The 21,272-nt window shown below is 34.9% G+C and overlaps 3 long non-coding RNA genes across 8 annotated transcripts in view; 1 reads left to right on the top strand and 2 right to left on the bottom strand.

Annotated features, from left to right (window-relative positions):
• Positions 1–1,517: 1,517 nt before the first annotated feature.
• The window catches only part of LOC127151274 (uncharacterized), a 68,597-nt gene continuing 48,842 nt past the window's right edge, over positions 1,518–21,272 (bottom strand). Inside the window, exons 1-5 of one of the 3 annotated variants that reach the window (XR_007824130.1) lie at positions 3,214–3,456; positions 3,022–3,113; positions 2,836–2,935; positions 2,540–2,589; positions 1,520–1,735 (exon numbers count right to left, since the gene is read on the bottom strand). This is a non-coding gene — a long non-coding RNA (uncharacterized LOC127151274). Of the gene's footprint in view, positions 1,736–2,539; positions 2,590–2,835; positions 2,936–3,021; positions 3,114–3,213; positions 3,465–21,272 lie in introns of those variants that run through there. The other 2 variants (XR_007824129.1, XR_007824131.1) reach the window with 2 other exon arrangements.
• On the bottom strand, positions 13,319–15,385 carry LOC127151275 (uncharacterized). Its single transcript, XR_007824132.1, has 3 exons — positions 15,201–15,385; positions 14,452–14,501; positions 13,319–13,644 (listed from the first exon to the last, which is right to left on the bottom strand). It is a non-coding gene; the product is annotated as an uncharacterized LOC127151275 (long non-coding RNA).
• Positions 16,352–18,907, top strand: LOC127151273 (uncharacterized). 4 transcript variants are annotated; one of them, XR_007824126.1, is made up of 4 exons: positions 16,352–16,592; positions 16,870–16,969; positions 17,216–17,265; positions 18,035–18,907. It is a non-coding gene; the product is annotated as an uncharacterized LOC127151273 (long non-coding RNA). The 4 variants fall into 4 exon arrangements; XR_007824127.1 differs by having other exon boundaries at positions 16,699–16,969; XR_007824128.1 differs by having other exon boundaries at positions 16,352–16,783.

Raw genomic sequence — 21,272 nt, 5'->3', positions numbered from 1 at the left:
CTTCATCTTCTTCTCTAAGATAACCCTCTGCTGTCGCTGCCTCATCAGTTGGAGTTAAGATTGGTCTCTTTGGAAGCTTGAGGATTTAAAGTGATGTATTTTTTTTTCCATCAAGGATAAGAGGATTTTTCAACCTCCATTTGAGTAACCTTGGTAAGCCAATGAAATTAAATTAATATTTTATTAATTTAATTTTAGATCTATTTGGGGGTTTCTTTAAAGGTTCAATTGGCTAATTTTTAAGATTTAAATCTTGGATTTTCCCAATAAAGGTTGAATTGGTTTCAACCTTTTTTTTTTTTTAAAAAGTTAATTAATTTGGGAAAATTTTGGATGTTAGCCAGTTGCTAATTTCATTAATTGAGATACTGAATTTTCCTTTTATGATTAGAATCAAGTTGATTGGAGAATTTTTACTGTCAGATAGGGAGTACTTTGTTTGGCTAAAATCTCCAGGTAAGAGATTCTCCTACTAGACCTTCGAACTGAATTTAAGAGACCGCATGTAATTATGATTATGCATTGATGGTAGCTAAGATGCATAATGTGATGCTATAGATGATGATTGATATTGTGTTTATGATGATTGATATTGAAATTGATGATGATGACTGATACTATGATTGACGATGATGACTGGTATGTTTATGATGTTTATGATACATGATATATTAATCACATGAATAAGGACGTTATGATTAATATTCATGTCATGTTATGATGTTTATAATGATGTTACATGCTTTGGGTTATGGTGTGTCTGTTAACTTTGTATGTTAAGCTTTTTACCCCACCTGTATTGTGGTCCTATCTATGGGGTCACTCGCACGACTAGGAGTGTTCCAACGGGATCACTCGCACGATTTAGGGGTGTACCTACGGATCACATGCACGGTTAGGGGACAATTATATTGTGTATACGAGGTCACTCGCACGACTAGGGGTGTTCCGACGGGATCACTCGCACGATTAGGGGTGTACATACGTATTACATATATGTTTATGGAGTGTGTACCTGCGATCATTCGCACGACTAGGGGTGTTCCTTCGGGATCACTCGCACGATTTAGGGGTGTTCGTAAGGTCTCACTCACTCAGGTGTGCTCCATTGGACACACAACGTTATGATTATGTTTCTAACGGAAAGTTAACAGATCACCTAGCGGGACTAGTAGTGGGTCCCTTACTGAGTATATTTATATACTCACTCTTTCCTATGTTTAATATTTCAGATTAAGGTAAAGAACTTAAGAAGCTGGCGAGCGATAGCGAGGGATCCGTGGCATGCTATATGGGGACACAGTTCAGCTTCCGCACTCATATATATGTCTTTCAGTATTTTTAAATTTTAACCATTTTACTTAAAGATTTTATTCTATTTATTTCTTTTTAGTTCTTTAAAATTGTTAGAACCCGCGGGTCACGTTTTCAAATTATTTTTGTTAATTTTGAAAATCTTATGTTTTTCGTGAACGTTTTGATATTAATTTTATAAAGATTTTACTTATCCTCTTTTAAAAAAGTGTCTTTTGATGTTTACCTTTTTAGTAATGACCTTAACTTAGTTTAAAAAGTTCGGGTCGTTACAAACTGTGGAGTATCTATAACATACAAGGGTGTGAATACATCACAACACAACAGACTTTATGCCCAACTCAAAACACGTACTGGCAATCGATAATGAAGCTTCCGCAGACTAAGGCAGTCTATCAGGCACCGGGAAGTCGATCTCTACCTGGAAAATGGGTAAAACATTTTGGAAAGGGTGAGCTATGAAGCTCAGTGAGTGACTCAGTTTAAAACTATGAATTTAAAGATAAGAGCACGTGAAAACTTTACACATATAAATCTGTTTATACAAGTCGTAAATGTAAATGTGTAATAGTAAGAATAGCTTCCTTAAATACTCAGCATGTTCATCATTGAAATCTAGCAAGGCATATCAAGTATATCGAAGCATTTTAACTAACATGACGAATCTACGTTGTGTAGGGTACACCTAGTACAACAACGTTTACAAGCACTACGATGTAGTGGGGCCCGCCCAGCACTCCCATCGTCTTTGTCGTAGTGGGGCCCGCCCAGCACTCACGACAGCATCGTTGTTACGGAGTACACTCAACGTCAACAACGAAATCTAACCAGTGTGCACACGGTAATCTCTAGCCTCAGGCTCAAGATCTCAGTCATGTAGTTAATGAAAATTTCATAAATCATCATAAAATATTAAAACATGCCTGCTTATAAATTTTACACAAAGCTCGAACTTTACTCAGCTCTTTCGTGGAAAATTGTAGTTCTTAAAACAAAACTTCATACTAATTCATGCTTTGCTTAAAATATTGTGGTTTAAATACTTTCCAAACATTTAATATCTACGTGCTAGCATAAATTTCTTTAAGAAATCTAGTCTCCAAATGTATACTTGAAAATAGTCATGAAATTCAAATACCTTTCATGGCTTCGTAAATAAACATTTATCGCATTCAATCATAATAACAGTTATGGAAAATATTTCAAAGTTGGTTTTGTCACTCACAGTCTTGGGCTAGATCCTTGGTTTATAAGCTCGGTTTAATTCTTCTCGGCCTGCCAACAACCCAACCGAGTATTAAAACCCTAAACATTCTGGTTTCCTAAAGATATACATAACATGTCGCACCAAAGATGACGCTCACGAAAACAAAGCTTAAGAAATAAAATCCTATTTCAACAATTCTCTAAAATTTCCAGATTTCTAACATAAACTTAAAAGGACTATAACTTTCTCAATACTTAACCAAAATGAGTGTTCTTTATATCAAACTCTTCATTTTGAGATCCTCTAAAACTTACCTGAAGACATATAAATCTGATTCCCCGTGCATAAACACATATAACCCTCAAAACAGAACCACTTCCAGAATCGCGCGCACACGATCTCTTTAACTTGTTCCTACAATTTAACCAATTTTTAGTCGTTTTTGGTTTACAATTTCTGCATGAAAGTTGTAGTAAATTGAATAAGCTTTCCAACCATACCAAATAGAGATTCTAACTTCACCAATACACTCTGAAATACAAGAAAAACCAGAGACCTCCTGATTTCGAGTGAAAACCAACTGCCCTGTTTTCTTCATCAAAAAAGCACCAAATGAATATCCGAATTTGCTCCAACGTTCTTCATAAAGTTTGTTTAAAAATGAGTTAACTTTCAGTAAATGTAAATCTCACCTCTTAATTCCTTTTGAAGAGTTCAAACCGAATTAAAAACCAGTGATGTGCAGAATGAACTAAAATTCAGCCATTGATACACTTTGCTTGAGTTCTCCTCCTCTTCTTCAACCTAAAAATTCTAGTAAAATTTCTCTTCTTCTTCCAAACTCTCTCTTAGAAGTTCTCTGCAAATTGAAGAAGGAAAAAGAAAAAAAAAATAAAGGGAACTTGGATGTCTTCAAGATCTTGGCGGTGAAGGGAAGAGAAGAAGAAGAAGAAAAGAGAAAATGAAATTTTCTTCTCCATTTCTTCTTTTTGTCCTTTCTTTTCTTTCTTTTCTTTAATTAATTTAATAAAACTATTTAATATATAAATATATATATTTATATTTACACTTAATTTCCATTTTCTTTTTCTTTTTTTTTTCCACATTTAAAGAAATTAAACCAAGAAAATATTGGGTTTACATGAGGTCACTTGTTAAGGACTTGAATTCAGTCTTTAAGGAATAAATTATCTAATAACCCTAAAATGGGTAAGAGTTAATTTCATCTTGCACCCTATGTCCTTAGCCATCCACCCGGTCTTAACTCTGAAATGGGAGGCTTACTGGGCCAGCATCGTTGAGCTGCGCTCACCTATGCGATCTAAGGATAATATCGTTTAAGCAGAAGTTCTTAGTTAGCTTAGAATCACTACAAGAAATCGGGGCTCTACCGACGCCGAGGAAGACGTTGGCAAAACAATCGTTGGGAATAGCTCGTTCTTTCGATGCCTCGCGTTAGACGTTAGGCGAAAGGACCTTTTCCGATGCCTCGAAGAGTGCATCAGGAAAGGCATCAGAAATAAGGACCATTTTCGACGCCGTCATGGTACGTCAGGAAAGGCTAGTCGTAATTTACAACGAATTAATTATGGCGCACATGAATCCCCGATGAGTTGCCTGATGCATCAGGGATGGCGTCAGACATAAGAACTTTTTTCTGACACCATCATAGTGCATCAGGAAAGGCTAGTTGTAATTTACAATGAATTAATTACGGCGGGCATGTATCTTCGATGATTTTCCTAATGCATTGGGGACGGCATCGGGCATAAGATCTTTTTTTGATGCCATCATGGTGCATTGGGAAAGGCTCGTCGTATTTACAATGAATTAATTATGATAGACATGTATCCCCGACGCTTTGCCTTATGCATTAGATACGACGTTGGGAACGGTTCTTAATTCTCGATGCCATAAGTGGGATCTCCCAACGTTTTCGTGATGCGTCGGGAGATCCCCTTTAAATTCATTTCAGTTTTGTAAATCACATAACCGAAAGAACGAAGGAGAAAAGAAGAGAGGGAGAGAGGACTGTCGTGTGCCCTGTCGTCGAGCCCAGTCACCGTTGCTGCCGCCACCGTCCGTCCTTGCCGTCATCTACTGCCATGTATTAAGGTAAGTTTAAAATGTAAAATTTTTAGGTTTTGGGTTGATAGTTTAGGATTTGTTTTTAAAAAATTGTTTTATTTATTTTTCTATTTTTGTATTGAATGTGTGTTGTATTTTTGTATTGAATGTGCGTTGAATTTGTTGAATTGAAATTTCAATTGAATTGAAATTTGTTTTAGAGTTGTTTAGGTTTTTGTTTGAATTGAAATTTAAAGGGGGGTTATGTTTGAATTGAAATTTGAAGGGGAGGGAGGATTATGTTTGAATTTAAATTTGAAAGGGGGGGAGGTTATGTTTGAAATGAAATTTGACGGGGAGGAGGGGTTATGTTTAAATTTAAATTTGAAGGGGGGGTGTTATGTTTGAATTGAAATTTGAAATGGAGGGGGTGTTATGTTTGAATTGAAATTTGAAGGGGAGGGGGTGTTATATGTTTGAATTGAAATTTGAAAGGGATGGGGGTTAGTTTGAATTGAAATTTGAAGGGGATTGGGGGTTATGTTTGAATTCAAAATTGAAAGGGGGGGGTGTTATGTTTGAATTTAAATTTGAAGGGGGGAGGGTGTTATGTTTGAATTCAAATTTGAAGGGGATTGGGGGTTATGTTTGAATTGAAATTTGAAACGGGGGGTTTGAATTGAAAATGTAATATGTGTTAATATTTGTTTTGTCTATTCTGTAGTTATGGTAGCCTGTTTGTGTTGAATAACTTTGTTGTTGATTTGGGATGGCTATCTTGCAGTAATGGTAGCCTTTTTTGTTTTGAATTTGTTTATGTTTGGAATGGTTTCAAGGGGTATGGTAGTAGGATAGCTTGTTAAGGCATAGCGTTGTTGGAAGGGGTGGGTAGGAATTGAACATACAATATTTTATTTATTAATAATTACGTTGTGTTGTCTATTCTACAGTTATGGTAGCCTCTGTAGTTTGAAGTTAGTTTTAGTGAAAATTTTGAGAGATTGTATATTACTGAAAAATAGTGAAAATTCAGGAGAGTAAGTTATGGATGTGATAGACGGAGAGAGATATGTTTCTAATCAAACCTATTTATGTTTTAGGGACTTAAACAATGGACAAGGGTTGGATGAAAATTAGAAATAAGTTCTCCCTTGAGTATAGACAGGGAGTGACCCAATTTTTAGAATTTGCCAAGTTTCACGTTGATGCTTACGGACGATTAAGGTGTCCATGAAAGAGATGTTTGAATTTAAATTGGAGCTCATTAGAGGGTGTGGAACGACATCTATTGACTATTGGAATACTACACATAATGGGTGTATCATGGAGAGTCATTAAGCTTTAGCGGTACACAAAACTTTGAGGAAGGAACTAGTAGTAATAATCTTTTTAATGAAGGAACTAGTAGTAGTAGGCAATTTAATGAAGAAGATGATATGTTTGGTATGCTAAATGATTTACAAGCCCTAATTGAATAAAAAGAGGAGTTAGAGGAATGTCGTTTGGAAGATAAAATTCCTCTAAATGAATTAGAGGAATGATATAAATGAAGATAGAACAAACATATTTCAGGACTTATTGAATGAAGCACGCAATGAGTTGTACCCCGGTTGTTTTGCAAGCTCCTGAAATCAGTTAAGTTTCCCAATGGATTTGCTTCCAATATATCGAGATGTGTGCATGAAAGAAAGAGGAAAATATTAGGACTCAAAACGCACGATTGTCATGTTTTATTACATTGACTGCTATCCATTGGTATTCGAGCATTCTTACCAAAAAAACGTGTACACTGCTATTACCAAATTATGTAAACTTTTTTCCTGACTTGTGCGCCTGAACGATAAGAGTAAGTGATTTGGATAGATTGCAAGCAGATATCATAATCATACTTTGTAAGTTGGAAAGAATATTTTCACCTACCTTCTTTAGCATTATGGTACACTTAGCCGTTCACTTACCATATGAAACAAAGTTTACTGGTCCGGTTTGTTACAGTTGGATGTATCCGATTGAAAGAAGTCTACGCACGTTAAAACAATATGTTAGAAATAAAGCACGTCCTGAGGGGTCAATTGCAGAAGCGTAGGTCATGAATGAATCAAGCACCTTTTATTCACGTTACCTAAGTGGTATAGAAACTTGATTCACAAGAGATGAGCGAAATGATGATACTATTGTAGAGGACGAGGTAATTGGTGACTTTGAAATTTTAAAGCAGAAAGTACGACCCTTAGGTGTGTCAAGTATTCGTGCTATATCACAAGAAGAGAAACGAATCTTCCATTGGTACATACTGAACAATGTAGACGAAATATCGGAGTATCGCAAGTAAGCATGCCTCATCTTTGTAAACATTAAATATTTGTTATACATTGCTCTTACAGAAATTAAATGCACCCTCGTCCCCGTTAGGAAACATTTGAGGGTAATACATCGACATGCTCAAAATGCTATGGATTTATATAAAAGACATGAATGGACATTCCCTGAATGGTTTCGAGCACAAGTATATAGCAAGTTTTAGTGTGACATATAAGCATTAATGTATTTAACCACATGAGATGTCTATAATCGTTGTGACATTCATTTCAGGTGTTAGAATTGCGTGAGTCTTCAAATATATCTGACAATTTCTTCTCACTTGCAATGGGACCATCATTTGACGTTTGTTGTTACAATGGATGCATTATGGGTGGTCTAAGATTTTCCACGTCTGAGCTTGATTCCTGACGTACTACTCAAAACAGTGGAGTAATGGTCATTGATGAAAGCGATGCAAGTGGAAGTGGCGATAATAATCTCTATGGTGTTCTGGACAAAGTGTTACACATACAATATCCTTTGGGAAGAAATATATGGCTATTTAAGTGTCGGTAGTATGACATCGACCTAAACAAAAGTCAAAGAACACATGTTGAACTATGTAATTTTTAACAAAAGTACAAATCTGTCAACACGTCCCGTTTTTGGTATGCGAAGGAACCTGTAATTTTTACGACTCAAGCACATCAAGTTTTTTATGTAGATGACCCAAAAAATGGTAGCAATTAGAAAGTTGTGCAAGTCGTCCAAAATAAGCGTATATAGGACGTGCCAGAAGTAGAGGATGTTGAGAATGACCACATTAATGTAATAGAAATCGTTATAAGCCACCGAGTGGATGACCACATCGAGGATGAAACTCTGTGCAGGACTGACGTTGATCCCATAATCGTTGAAAGGCAGGCTATACGTCATATCACTAACGACTTCATCGACGATGTGGATGAACACTTGTCACATGCAAGTGATGACGACAAATTATAGTGACAACCCACGTACCCACATATTTATATATTTTATATATTTGATTGTAGATATGTGTTCGTATTTGCTTAATGAATGTTTGTTTTCTGTGTTCACAGTCATTATGTCATACGGACGTAATAATTTTCTGGAGACGGATGCTATGTTCCTCTAGTTTGAAGACAATTTAGATAACTAACCTTGCGAGAGGGTCGTCGTTTGCCAGTGACAATGCGGGTGAGTCTAAGAATTTCCCTCATTTTAACTTAGGATTATTTCATATTTTTTGGTCTAACATTATATGTTATTATAATTTATTAAGTAGGGTCATTTTCTCAATCACCTGCAACTTCGACTCCTAGGAGATGTGCGCAATCTCAACTCTTAGAGTTGGAGCGCCATGGTGTGTCAATGGGCGCATTCCGACGACGATCGCCTCCGGAGCAGAGAAGCCTATTTTCCCATCCGCCGTTCATTTTAGCTAGGCGATAGGCGTCTGCATGCGAAAGACATTTCCTATCCATAACCTTAAGTGAATGGACGTTGGTAGAGAATATATTGAGGCCGTCAAGGGCCACCTCCAGGTAATTAAGTCCACTACATATTTATGATTTCAATTGAAATATATCTAAGTTAACCAATTTAATGTGTAGCGGTTTTTTATGCTTAATTTCAATGATCAAGGAATGAATAGGTTTGTTGAACATCAGATGCTCACCACCTTTAAGAAGTTTTGAGGTGACTGTCACAAACACTTCAAAAAGTACAGCGACCCCGAGGAGGCTCGTGCCAACCCGCTAAACGTATTAGTTGGACGTCATAAGAATTGACACTTCTTCTGCGACTACTACATGAGCCTTGCATTCCAGGTATTTAATTTTTCATGCTTAATTATGATTTAAACTTTTAATATGTATAAGAAATAAATAATATTATTGCTTTCATGCAGGAGCAATCACGGACGAACAGGGCTGCTAGACAGAAGCAGCCTTACAATCATAGCAGCTGGTCAAAGTCGTTTCTACAATTACAGCACAAGCTTGCTGGGGGAGGCTCGACCATGTGGAGTTGTTTCGAGAAACAGATGTTTGATCCGGAACGTTCGTATCGCAGGCTGCAGAGGATGCCCATATAAGTTATCGAACGAACTCTTATGCCCTTTTAATTATCCTCTTTCATTATATATTTTTGTGTTACTTAACTTAGTTTTTAAATTTGTTGCAGAATCAAATGCTGAAACTCCAGTTCCAGCCTACCCCAGAGGGTAGTCAGCCACTCTATGGGGATGAGATATGCGATCAGGTGTTGGGTAGACGATCAAGCTACTCAAAAGGTCTTGGTTGGGGACCTAAGCCGAAGGTCTGCAAGATGACGAGTGATAGCAGTTCCACGACGTCATGTTCTCAGTCGACAACAAAAAGAGAGATTCAAATACAAGCTAAACTTGATCAAGCTTTGGAACGAATTGAATTGCAAGATAGAAATTTCTAAGGGTTAGCTTCATAAATGGAACAACTGCGAAAGCTGATACAGGACATGACTCAGGCACAGCAAGGACCACCACATGATCCTTAGCTTTGCGGTAAGTATGTATGTTCTCATTATTCTTAAGTTTTTGCAATGATAGTATGTAAGTTATGATATGGATATATATACTAAACTTAGTCACTTTTGTATCATTGTAGGACATGCGATGTAAAATGACGTGTACTACCCTCGTTAAAAGACGTATGACTGTTTGCGCTTTTTTGTATTATGAATACTACATTTTTTTTTATTATTATGCTATTATGTTTTCTGAATTATGAATATTTCGTAATTTATTAATTTATATTGAATTTGCTTTAATTTAATCCAAAATGAGTGTCTTTATTTCATACAAATAGAGAACTTGTTTAAGCAAAAATATTTTAGAAAAAAATTTAAATTATATATTAAAAAAACATATATAAAAGGTATCTCGACACAACACAACGTCGGGAATATGATGAGACACGTCGGGAAAGTTCTATTGGTATTCTCGATGCCTTCTATTGTCGACGTTGATATTGCGTCGCCTTAACAGTATTCCCGACGTGGTATGTTGCTGTCAATAGAAAGTGAATCTCGACGCGGTATATTGCGTCAGCATGAGCGAAGTTGGGAGAGGTATCCCCGACGCCGTGTTAGTCATGCGTTGGGACTATGTCTCCTAACACGTTTCTTCCGACGTGCATCCCGACACAATGAAGGACGTCGAGAATAGGGATTCCGACGTTGTTTTAGCTTCTTTCGACGTAGTGCTACATCGAGAATCCCACGCTCTCTTGTAGTAAATTAAGATTAAGTTACCTAGGACATTATAATCGAAACAGTCAGGTTACATAGTCAACGGTGTTATAACTTAAAAGTGACTATTTCATGGTTCCAGTCTTATGTAAACTCTTTACATAGGATGCCCTCACTCCCATGTTTCTACATGAACAATTTAGAATCACATCGTTTGTACTAACTACAGAGTGAACCGCATCCATAGTGTTCCGAAAATAAGGTACCCAACTTATTCATACACTATAGACCGTTTGGGCTATATACTCGAACTTGATCCACATTTATGTATGTACACAAAGTTCATGTCTACACTAGATAGCCTTGAGACTTTAGTTTAATTGGATTCAAGATTATATTATTTTATTTTCACTAATAAGTCCTCAATAACCCCTTTATTGAATATAATATAATTTTAACTACAAACTATGAGTATGAGGACATAAATTCCAATAGAAACACGAGACCATGGACACTGCATGTCAGATCATGGATTCCCTCCAAGAGTTGTTAAAGGGATAGAAAGAAGGAGAGGTAAATGTTGCCTATTCTATGAGGTTTCAGAAGGGTTCATCCTCTTGAACCAATTCTGCCCCTTCATCCTCTAGGTATAAGATAATCTAGAGAAAAGGAGGGAAGGTGAAGCATCATGCTGTTAAGGGCGATGGAAAGGCTAAAGTAGCCGCTAAGGAGAAATATTTTCTCTACAATGGGAATGAACATTATAAGAGAAACTACCCTAAGTACCTTGTTGAGAAGAAGAATGAAAAAGAACGTAAATATGATTTACTTGTCTTAGAAACTTGTTTAATGAAAAATGACAAAAACCATGTTTATTCTTCTTTACAAGAAACTAGTTCCTTCCAGCAGCTCAAGGAGTGTGAGATGACATGCAAAGTTGGAATGGGAGACGTCATTTCAGAGAGAGCAGTGTGAGCAACCTAGTTTTTTTCTTTCCGAAAATAGATTCGTTTTTTCCCAAAAGCTTGTACATAGTTCCTCAAATTAAGAGGACTTAATTTCTGTTTCTTGTCTTATTGAACATATGTGTACTCAATTAATTTTTCTATGAATGGAGCGTTCATTTTTAAGAATGGTGTACATATCTGTTCAGCCAAGCTTGATAACAAATTGTATGAATTCAGACGTAATGAAGTGAAATTGATTTTATATCATGAGATGTTTAAAACTGTTAACACTAAAACTAAAAGGCAAAGAATTTCTCCAAATAACAATACTTATCTTTGACATTTAAGATTATGTCACATTTATTTCGACCAGTTCAAGAGATTGGTAAAGAATGGACTTCTAAATGAGTTAGAAGATGATTCATTACCTTAATAAATGATAAAGAATTTTGTCTTGAAGGAAAAATGACTAAAAGACCTTTTACTGGAAAAGGTTAAGAGCCAAAGAGCCCATAGAACTTATATATTTGGACTTCTGTGGTCCGATGAATGTAAAAGCTAACGGAGGTTTTTAATATTTCATCTCTTTTATAGATGATTATTCAAGGTATGGTTATCTATAGTTAATGGTGCATAAGTCTGAAGCTCTTGAAAAGTTAAATGAGTATAAGGCTGAAGTTGAAAATCTATTAAGTAAAAAAACTAAAATACTTCGATTTGATCGAGGTGGAGAGTACATGGATTTGAGATTCTAGGACTATATGATAGAACATGAATTCCAGTCCTAACTCTCAGCACTTGGTACACCTTAACAAAATGGTGTATCAGAAAGGAGAAATAGAACCTTGTTAGACATCACTCGTTCAATGATGAGTTATATGCTCAATTGACTAGCTTGTTTTAGGGGTATGTAGTAGAGACTGCAGTTCATATCTTGAATAATGTTTCTTTGAAGTGTGTTTCTGAAACACCTTTCGAGTTATGGAGAGGATGGAACCTAGTTTAAGTCACTTCAGAATTTGGAGTTGTCCAACACACGTGTTAGTGACAAATCCCAAAAAGTGGAAACCTCGGTTAAGGTTATGCCCCAATTTGTTAGTTACCTTAAAGAAACGAGAGGTGGTCTATTCTTCGATCAACAAGAAAACAGAGTGTTTGTATCAACAAATGATACTTTCTTAGAAGAAGACCACATGAGAGATCATAAACCACGAAACAAATTAGTATTAGATGAAGCTACTGATGAATCAACAAAAGTTGTTGATGAAGTTGATCCCTCATCAAGAGTTGATGAAACTGATAGGTCAGGTCAATCTCATCCTTCGTAATCGTTGAGAATGCCTCGATGCAGTGGGAGAATTGTATCACAACCTCACCATTACTTGGGTTTAACTGAAACTCAGGTTGTCATACCAGATGATGGCATTCAGGATCCATTGTCCTATAAAAAAGCAATGAATGATGTAGACAAGGACCAATGGGTCAAAGCCATGGATCTTGAAATGGAGTCTATGTACTTAACTTCAGCGTGAGAGCATGTAAATCTACTTGAAGGAGTGAAACCTATAAGGTGCAAATGGATGTATAAGAGAAAGAGAGATTCAACCAAGAAGGTATAGACCTTCAAAGCTATGCTTGTAGCAAAATTGTATACCCAAAGGGAATTGGTGGCTGTGAGGAAACTTTTTCCCTTGTTGATATGTTGTCTATAAGGATTTTTTTGTCCATAGCCACATTTTATGATTATGAAATATGGAAAATGGATGTCAAGACTACTTTTCTGAATGGTAATCTTGAATATAGTATCTTTATGTCTCAGCACGAAAAGTCCATAAGCTAAGGTCAGGAGCAAAAAGTTTACAAGGTGAATCAATCCATTTATGAGTTGAAACAAACATCTAGATCTTGGAACATTAGATTTGATACTGTGATCTAATCTTATGATTTTGGCCAAAATGTTGATGAACCTTGTGCATACAAGAAAATCAACAAAGGTAAAGTAGCTTTCTTAGTTCCTTATATGAACGATATCCTTCTAGGATATCTAATTAATGTTAAAACTTGGCTAGCAGCTCAATTCTAAATGAAAGATTTGGGATAGGCACACTATATTTGTCACACCCCCTCTCAGACTACCTACTAGCTTAGACCGAAAGACGGTGTGAAGCCGACCAACAACGATTTTCATTACCTGATCTATCGACTCTGCTTAAAACTTTAATGTGATGAACTTGCCAGTCTAGTATATAAACTATTATACATGTACACAACGCAGCGAATCCTAGACTAATCATATATATCATAAAATGTATCTTAAAAATAACTAATTTCACAAGTAAACCTAGAGACACGTTAACCAAAACATAACCAACAAAAATTTACACAACTGCAGCTCCTAAAGCTTATACAATTTGTGGAGTATCTATAATATACAAGGGTGTATATACATCATAACACAACAGACTCTATGCCCAACTCGAAACACATACTGGCAACCGATAACGGAGCTTCAGCAGACTAAGGCAGTCTATCAGGCACCAGGAACTCGATCTCTACCTGAAAAATGGGTAAAACATTTTGGAAAGGGTGAGCTATAAAGCTCAGTGAGTGACTCAGTTTAAACTATAAATTTAAAGATAAGAGCACATGAAAACTTTACACATATAAATCTGTTTATACAAGTCGTAGATGTAAACGTATTGTAGTAACAATAGCTTTCTCAAATACTCAGCATGTACGTCATTGAAATCTAGAAAGGCATATCAAGTATATCGAAACATTTTAACTAACATGACAAATCTACGTTGTGTAAGGCACGCCCAGTACAACCAACGTATACAAGCTCTACGATGTAGTGGGGCCCACCTAGCACTCCCATCTCCTTGATCGTAGTGGGGCCCGCCCAACACTTACGACAGCATTGTTGTCACGGAGTTCACTCAATGTCAACAACGGAATCTAACCAGTGTGCACACGGTAATCTCTAGTCTCAGGCTCAAGATCTCAGTCATGTAGTTAATGAAAATTTCATAAATCATCTAAAAATATTAAAACATGTCTGCTTATAAATATTTACACAAAGCTCAAACTTTACTCAGCTCTTTCGTGGAAAACTCTAATGCTTAAAACAAAACTTCTTACTAATTCATGCTTTGCTTAAAACATTGTGGTTTAAATACTTTTCAAACATTTAATATCCACGTGCTAGCATAAATTTCATTAAGAAATCTAGTCTCCAAACGTATACTTTGAAAATAGTCATGAAATTCAAATACCTTCCATGGCTTCCTAAATAAACATTTATCGCATTCAATCATAAATAACAGTTACGAAAAATATTTCAAAATTGGTTTTGTCACTCACAGTCTTGGGCTAGATCCTTGGTCTGTAAGCTCGGTTTAATTCTTCTCGGCCTGCCAACAACCCAACCGAGTATTAGAACTCTAAACATTCTAGTTTTCTAAAGATATAGATAACATGTTGCACTAAAGATAACTCTTTGAAATAAAATCCTAAGAAATAAAATCTTAAGAAATAAAATCCTATTTCACCAACTCTCTGAAATTTCCAGATTTCTAACATAAACTTCAAATGCCTATAACTCCCTCAATACTTAACCAAAGTGAGTGTTATTTATGTCAAAATCTTCATTTTAATGTTCTCTATAATTTACTTTTGAAGGAAATAAAATATGATTCCCAACAGATTGCTACAGAAATGGCCCGAAATAGAGAGAGTTTCAAAAATGGAGTCTTCTGCTATCCCCTGAATTGTTTCTGAAATTAAGCTTACTTCCAATCATATTTAGCTACAATTTCTTTATAAAAGTTGTAGTAAATTGAATAAACTTTCTAACCATATCAAATAGAGATCCTAAATTCACCGGTACTCTCAGCAATACAAGAAAAACCAGAGACCTCCTAAATTCACGTGTAAACCAGCTACCCTATTTTCTTCATAAAAAATCACCCAATGAACATCTGAACTTGCTCAAACTTTCTTCTTAAAATTTGCTTGAAAATGAAGTAGCTTTCAGCAAATTTAAAGCTCACTTCTTAAGTTTTTTTGTGTAGCTCAAACCGTTCAGAACACTAGAGATGGTCTGTGCTTACCATACTTCTGCCATAGATGTCACTTTTCCAAGGTTCTCTTCTTCCTCTTCAGCTTCAATTTCACAAAACCTTCCTTCTTCTTTCTTGCTTAGCTTCTGGTGGATGAGTTTTGCTTTTCCTTGAGAGGAGACGGTGGAAATGGAAAAAGAAATGATGAAGATGGAGAAATGAATAACGAAGACAAACCCTTCTCTTTTATTTCTTTCTCTTTCCCACTTTCCTCTTTCTTTCCTTTTATCTTTTCTTTTCATTTCTTTTTTATTTAATTAAAACCTTTAATTATATATATATATATATATATATATATATATATATATATATATATATATATATATATATATATATATATACACTTAATTTCCATTTTTCTTTTATTCATTTCATATAAAAAATCCAAAGAGAATTTCGGTTTTACAATATTCTTGGGATCCAAACCATAAAGCATAGTAAGAACAAAATGCTAGACTGTCTCAGGCAACCTATGTCAAAAAAATGATTGTTTCATATTTGATGCAGAACTCTAAGAAGGATTTATTACCTTTTAGGCACGGGGTTCACTTGCCTAAGGAACAATATCCTAAGGCACCTCATGAAGTTGAGGATTTGAGAAGTATTCCTTATGCCTCAGTTGTGGGCAGCTTAATGAATGCTATCCTCTACACTAGGCCAGACATTTGTTATACATTGGAAATAGTCAGTAGGTATCAGTCCAACTCAGGGTTAGACCACTGGATGATGATTAAAATAATTCTCAAGTATCATAAGAGAACAAGAGACTTACATGCTTGTGTATGGAGCTAAGGATTTGATCCTTACGGGATATACTGATTTGATTTCCAAACCGATAGGGATTCTAGGAAATCTAAATCAAGATGAATGTTCACCCTGAACAAGGGAGCTGTGGTATAGCGTATGTAAACCCGATATTTTCTTGGTTTAATTTCTTTAAATGTGGAAAAAAATAAAAGAAAATGGAAATATATATATATATATATATATATATATATATATATATATATATATATATATATATATATATTTATATATTAAATGGTTTTATTAAATAAATTAAATAAAAGAAAGAAAAGAAAGGACAAAAAGAAAAAAAAAAGAGAAGAAAATTTCATTTTTTCTTTTCTTCTTCTTCTTCTCTTCCCTTCACCGCCAAGCATTTTGAAGACAAATTCTCATCTAACTTCCATTATTTTCCTTCTTCAATTTGCAGAGAACATTTAAGAGAGAGTTTGGAAGAAGAAGAGGAATTTTACTAGAATTTTGAGGTTGAAGAAGTGGAGGATAACTCAAGCAAAGTGTATCCATGGCTGAATTTTGGTTCATTCTGCACATCACTGGTTTTTAATTCGGTTTGAACTCTTCAAAAGGAATTAAAAGGTGAGATTTACATTGACTGAAAGTTAACTCATTTTCAAACAAACTTTATGGATAAAGTTGGAGCAAATTCAGATATTCATTGGGTGCTTTTTGATGAAGAAAACAGGGCAGTTGGTTTTCACTCGAAATCAGGACGTCTCTGGTTTTTCTTATATTTCAGAGTGTACTAGTAGAGTTAGGATCTCTATTTGGTATCGTTAGAAAGCTTATGCAATTTAATACAACTTTCATGAAGAAATCGTGTACCAAAAACGACTAACAATCAGTTAAAATGTAGGGACAAGTTAAAGAGGTCGTGTGCGCGCGATTCTGAAAGTGGTTCTGTTTCGAGGGTTATCTGAGTTTATTCATAGGGAATAAGATTTACATGTCTTCAGGTAAGTTTTTAAGGATCTAAAAATGAAGATTTTGATATAAAGAACACTTATTTTGGTTAAGTATTGAAAAAGTTATAGTCATTTAAAGTTTATGTTAGAAATTTGGAAATTTCAAAGAGTTGTTGAAATAATATTTTATTTCTTAAGCTTTGTTTTCGTGAGCGTCATCTTTGGTGCGACATGCTATGTATATCTTTAGAAAACCAGAATGTTTAGAGTTCTAATACTCGGTTGGATTGTTGGCAGGCCGAGAAGAATTAAACCGAGCTTATAGACCAAGGATTTAGTCCAAGACGGTGAGTGACAAAACCAACTTTGAAATATTTTCCATAACTATTATTATGATTGAATGCGATAAATGTTTATTTACGAAGCCATGAAAGGTATTTGAATTTCATGACTATTTTCAAGTATACATTTGGAGACTAGATTTCTTAAAGAAATTTATACTAGCACGTAGATATTAAATGTTTGGAAAGTATTTAAACCGCAATGTCTTAAGCAAAGCATGAATTAGTAAGAATTTTTGTTTTAAGAACTACAGTTTTCCACGAAAGAGCTGAGTAAAGTTCGAGCTTTGTGTAAAATTTATAAGCAGACATTTTTTTTAATATTTTTAAATGATTTATGAAATTTTCATTAACTACATGACTGAGATCTTGAGCCTGAGGCTAGAGATTACCGTGTGCACACTGGTTAGATTCTGTTGTTGACGTTGTGTGTACTCCGTAACAACGATGCTGTCGTGAGTGCTGGACGGGTCCCACTACATCGTAAAGCTTGTAAACGTTGTTGTACTGGGTGTACCCTACACAACGTAGATTTATCATGTTAGTTAAAATTCTTCGATATACTTGATATGCCTTGCTAGATTTCAATGACGAACATGCTGAGTATTTAAGGAAGCCATTCTTACTACTACATGTTTACATTTACGACTTGTATAAACAGATTTATATGTGTAAAGTTTTCACGTGCTCTTATCTTTAAATTCATAGTTTTAAACTGAGTCATTCACTGAGCTTCATAGCTCACCCTTTCCAAAATGTTTTACCCATTTTCCAGGAAGAGATCGAGTTCCCGGTGCCTGATAGACTACCTTAGTCTGCTGAAGCTCCGCTATCGATTGCCAGTACGTGTTTTGAGTTGGGCATAGAGTCTGTTGTGTTATGATGTACATACACCCTTGTATGTTATAGATACTTCACAGTTTGTATAAGCTTTAGGAGCTGTAGTTGTGTAAATTTTTGTTGGTTATATTTTGATTAAGGTGTCTTTAGGTTTACTCGTGAAATCGGTAAATTTTGAGGTACACTTCATGTATGTGTTTGACTAGCCTAGGATCCGCTTTGTTTTGTTGCATGTATAATAGTTTATATACTAGATTGGCAAGTTCATCACATGAAAGTTTTAAGCAGAGTGGACAGATACAGGTACAGAAAAGCGTTGTTCGTCGGCTTCACACCATCTTTCTGTCTAAGGTAGCAGGTAGTTCGAGAGGGGGTGTGACAGCGTAGCATCAATTAAGGATGCATTATAGACTCCACCATGGAGGGTGAATACGTCGGTGCTTATGAAGAAGCAAAAGAAGTAGTTTGGTTTATAATGTTCTTGCATGATTTGGAAGTTGTTCCAAACATGAACTTACCCACCACTCTATATTGTGATAACAGTGGGGAAGTATCACCTAATAAGAGTAGTTGTGCAACGAGGGGGTGTGACGTCACCAAGATCACTTTGAAGGACAATATTGTTGATCAGTTTACGTAGACTCTCACGACTGAAGTTTTAAGGGTGAACTAGAAAGTCTAGATCTACAAGATATGTAAATTATGTAATCTAGGGCAAGTGGTGTAATGGGTATGAGGATGCCTAGTTTATTGTATTTGTATATATATGCTTAATAACCTAAATCCAAATAACTAACATCCTAAGCTGTATGATGAGTCTTGAACAGTACGTAGTGACATACAAGGATCGATCTTCGAGATCACCTTAAAGAGTCTGGCTAGGTACCTTATCCTTGTAACACTGTGGATACAACTCACTTTGTATTTGATATAAATGCAATGATCCAAGCATTCTTGTAGGTGATATACGAGTGAGAGTATCTTATGCAATGAGTTTTCATAAGACCGAACCACGAAATAGTAACTACTAGATGTAATTCTGTTAACTAGTTAGGTTTCTATTTCATTAGTATGACCTAGGTAACTTAGTCTTAATCCTGAGTGTATTATGAACTCCTGTTTGCGAGGGTTTGTCCTTTGATTTATACTTGTGAGAGTGACCAGATTTTTGACATAATATGCTTATAATTTTGAGGACAAGATTGAATGGAGAGTTAGAAACATAATCACACAAGATGTAATTCAATCCTTCTCAACTTTAGGGTAAGTAGATAAGTGTTCCCTTAAATGGTGTCTTTGAGACTTAAACAAAGGTCCCTACCCTTTATATGGCAGAAGAGGGATTTCTATTTAGCGGTTGGGCCATAAACAGGTTGTTCATTAGAGGATCACTGTTATTTCAAACCTAGAAGTAACCTCGGGGTAAAATGGTAATTTAACCCTACTGGTGTTACGAACACTGGTGAAGAACTAACTTATTATTGATCTATATCCGAGAACACAAAAATATATATATATAGTGAGAAGAGTTCAGCTATGAGTCTTTAGTGGCGTACACACAGCTAACGAATATTGATTAATGTGGTTAATGAGTTTAGAAAATTAATCCCATATCGTTGTAGCTTCTGATCTATAGGTCCATTAGGTCTCTTTCCTAGCTCGTAAAGGGTAATGAGATTTATTTATATTGGTTGTAACCTGAAATGTTCAAATTTACTTTGGGAAATAATATAATGTATGGTGATACAACATAATATAACGTTTATATTTTAATTAAACTTTTTAATATAAATATAATTTTAGATATGATTCAAAAATTAATTTATGAGAGATAAAATATTTGAATGAGTTCAAATATTAATTTAATGTGAATTAGATTCATATTAAAACTATATGTTAAAATTTAATATGTAGATGTTACGCATTACAACTATAGGTTAAAGGAGAATATATATTTGAATATGATTCAAATTTGGATTTAATTAAATATAAGATATTTGATTTAGCAATTAATTAATTGGAGAATTAATTAATAGTTTAGTTTTATTTTATTTTTTTAAATTTGGGGGTCTTTTAAAAAATATAACAAAGCAGTAAAATATTTACACCATATATAACAATTCTAAAAACGAAAAAAGCCCACAGGCCCAAAATGGAAAATACAAAAAATGTCTCGTTAACCACGCCGTCACAACGTGCGTAATATATTTGGTACGCGATCGTTTAGATTTAGCTATTATTTGGTACACGATCGTTTAAATTTGGTCATTTAGATTTTGCTATCCAAATCTAAACGATTTATTTTTTTCAATTCTATAGTTTAATTTGGTTACACGTTCATTTAATTGGGTTACACGATCGTTTAGATTTGGTTATCGATCATTTGAATTTGGTCGTTTAGATTTGGCTACCTCAAATCTGAACAATTTTATTTTTAAAATTTGATACACAATCGTCTAGATTTGGCTAAGCGAATTTTTTCAAGATTCTTTTGGTACACGATCGTTTATTTTTTCAAGATTCTTTAGTATACGATCGTTTAGATTTTGCTAAACAATTTTTTGAAAATCTTTTGGTACACGATCGTTTATTTTTTTTACACGATCGTTTATCTTTTCAAGATTATTTGGTACACGATTGTTTAGATTGGGCTAAATTATTTTTTTTTAATTCTTTTGGTACACAATCATTTATTTTTTTATACGTATAAACTACTTCAATCTAAACGATTTTTTTCAAGATTCTTTATCCACGATCTTCTAGATTTGGTTACCCTAATTCTTTCTTCTTCTTCATTTCTGCATCATCGTCGGCTCCTCCGTCTCCAGCTCGGTCGTTCTTCACCATCTGCACGTCCCCGTCTTCCGCCCGCGAATGGCCAGCCGCCAACGAGTCCTCCAAATCGGTCATCCGACCGTTTGCAAGTGTAAACCCAATATTTTCTTGGTTTAATTTCTTTAAATATGAAAAAAAAAGAAAAAGAAAATGGAGATTAAGTGTATATATATATATATATATATATTTATATATTAAATAGTTTTATTAAATAAATTAAAGAAAAGAAAGAAAAGAAAGGATAAAAAGAAGAAAAAGATAAGAAAATTTCATTTTTTTCTTTTCTTCTTCTTCTTCTCTTCCCTTCACCACCAAGAATTTTGAAGACATCCAACTTC

Source organism: Cucumis melo, chromosome 10 (genome assembly GCF_025177605.1).
Source record: "Cucumis melo cultivar AY chromosome 10, USDA_Cmelo_AY_1.0, whole genome shotgun sequence".
NCBI classification, from domain to species: domain Eukaryota; kingdom Viridiplantae; phylum Streptophyta; class Magnoliopsida; order Cucurbitales; family Cucurbitaceae; genus Cucumis; species Cucumis melo.
Note: the sequence above shows the minus strand (reverse complement) of the source record. Positions and strands in the feature narration are given on the sequence as shown.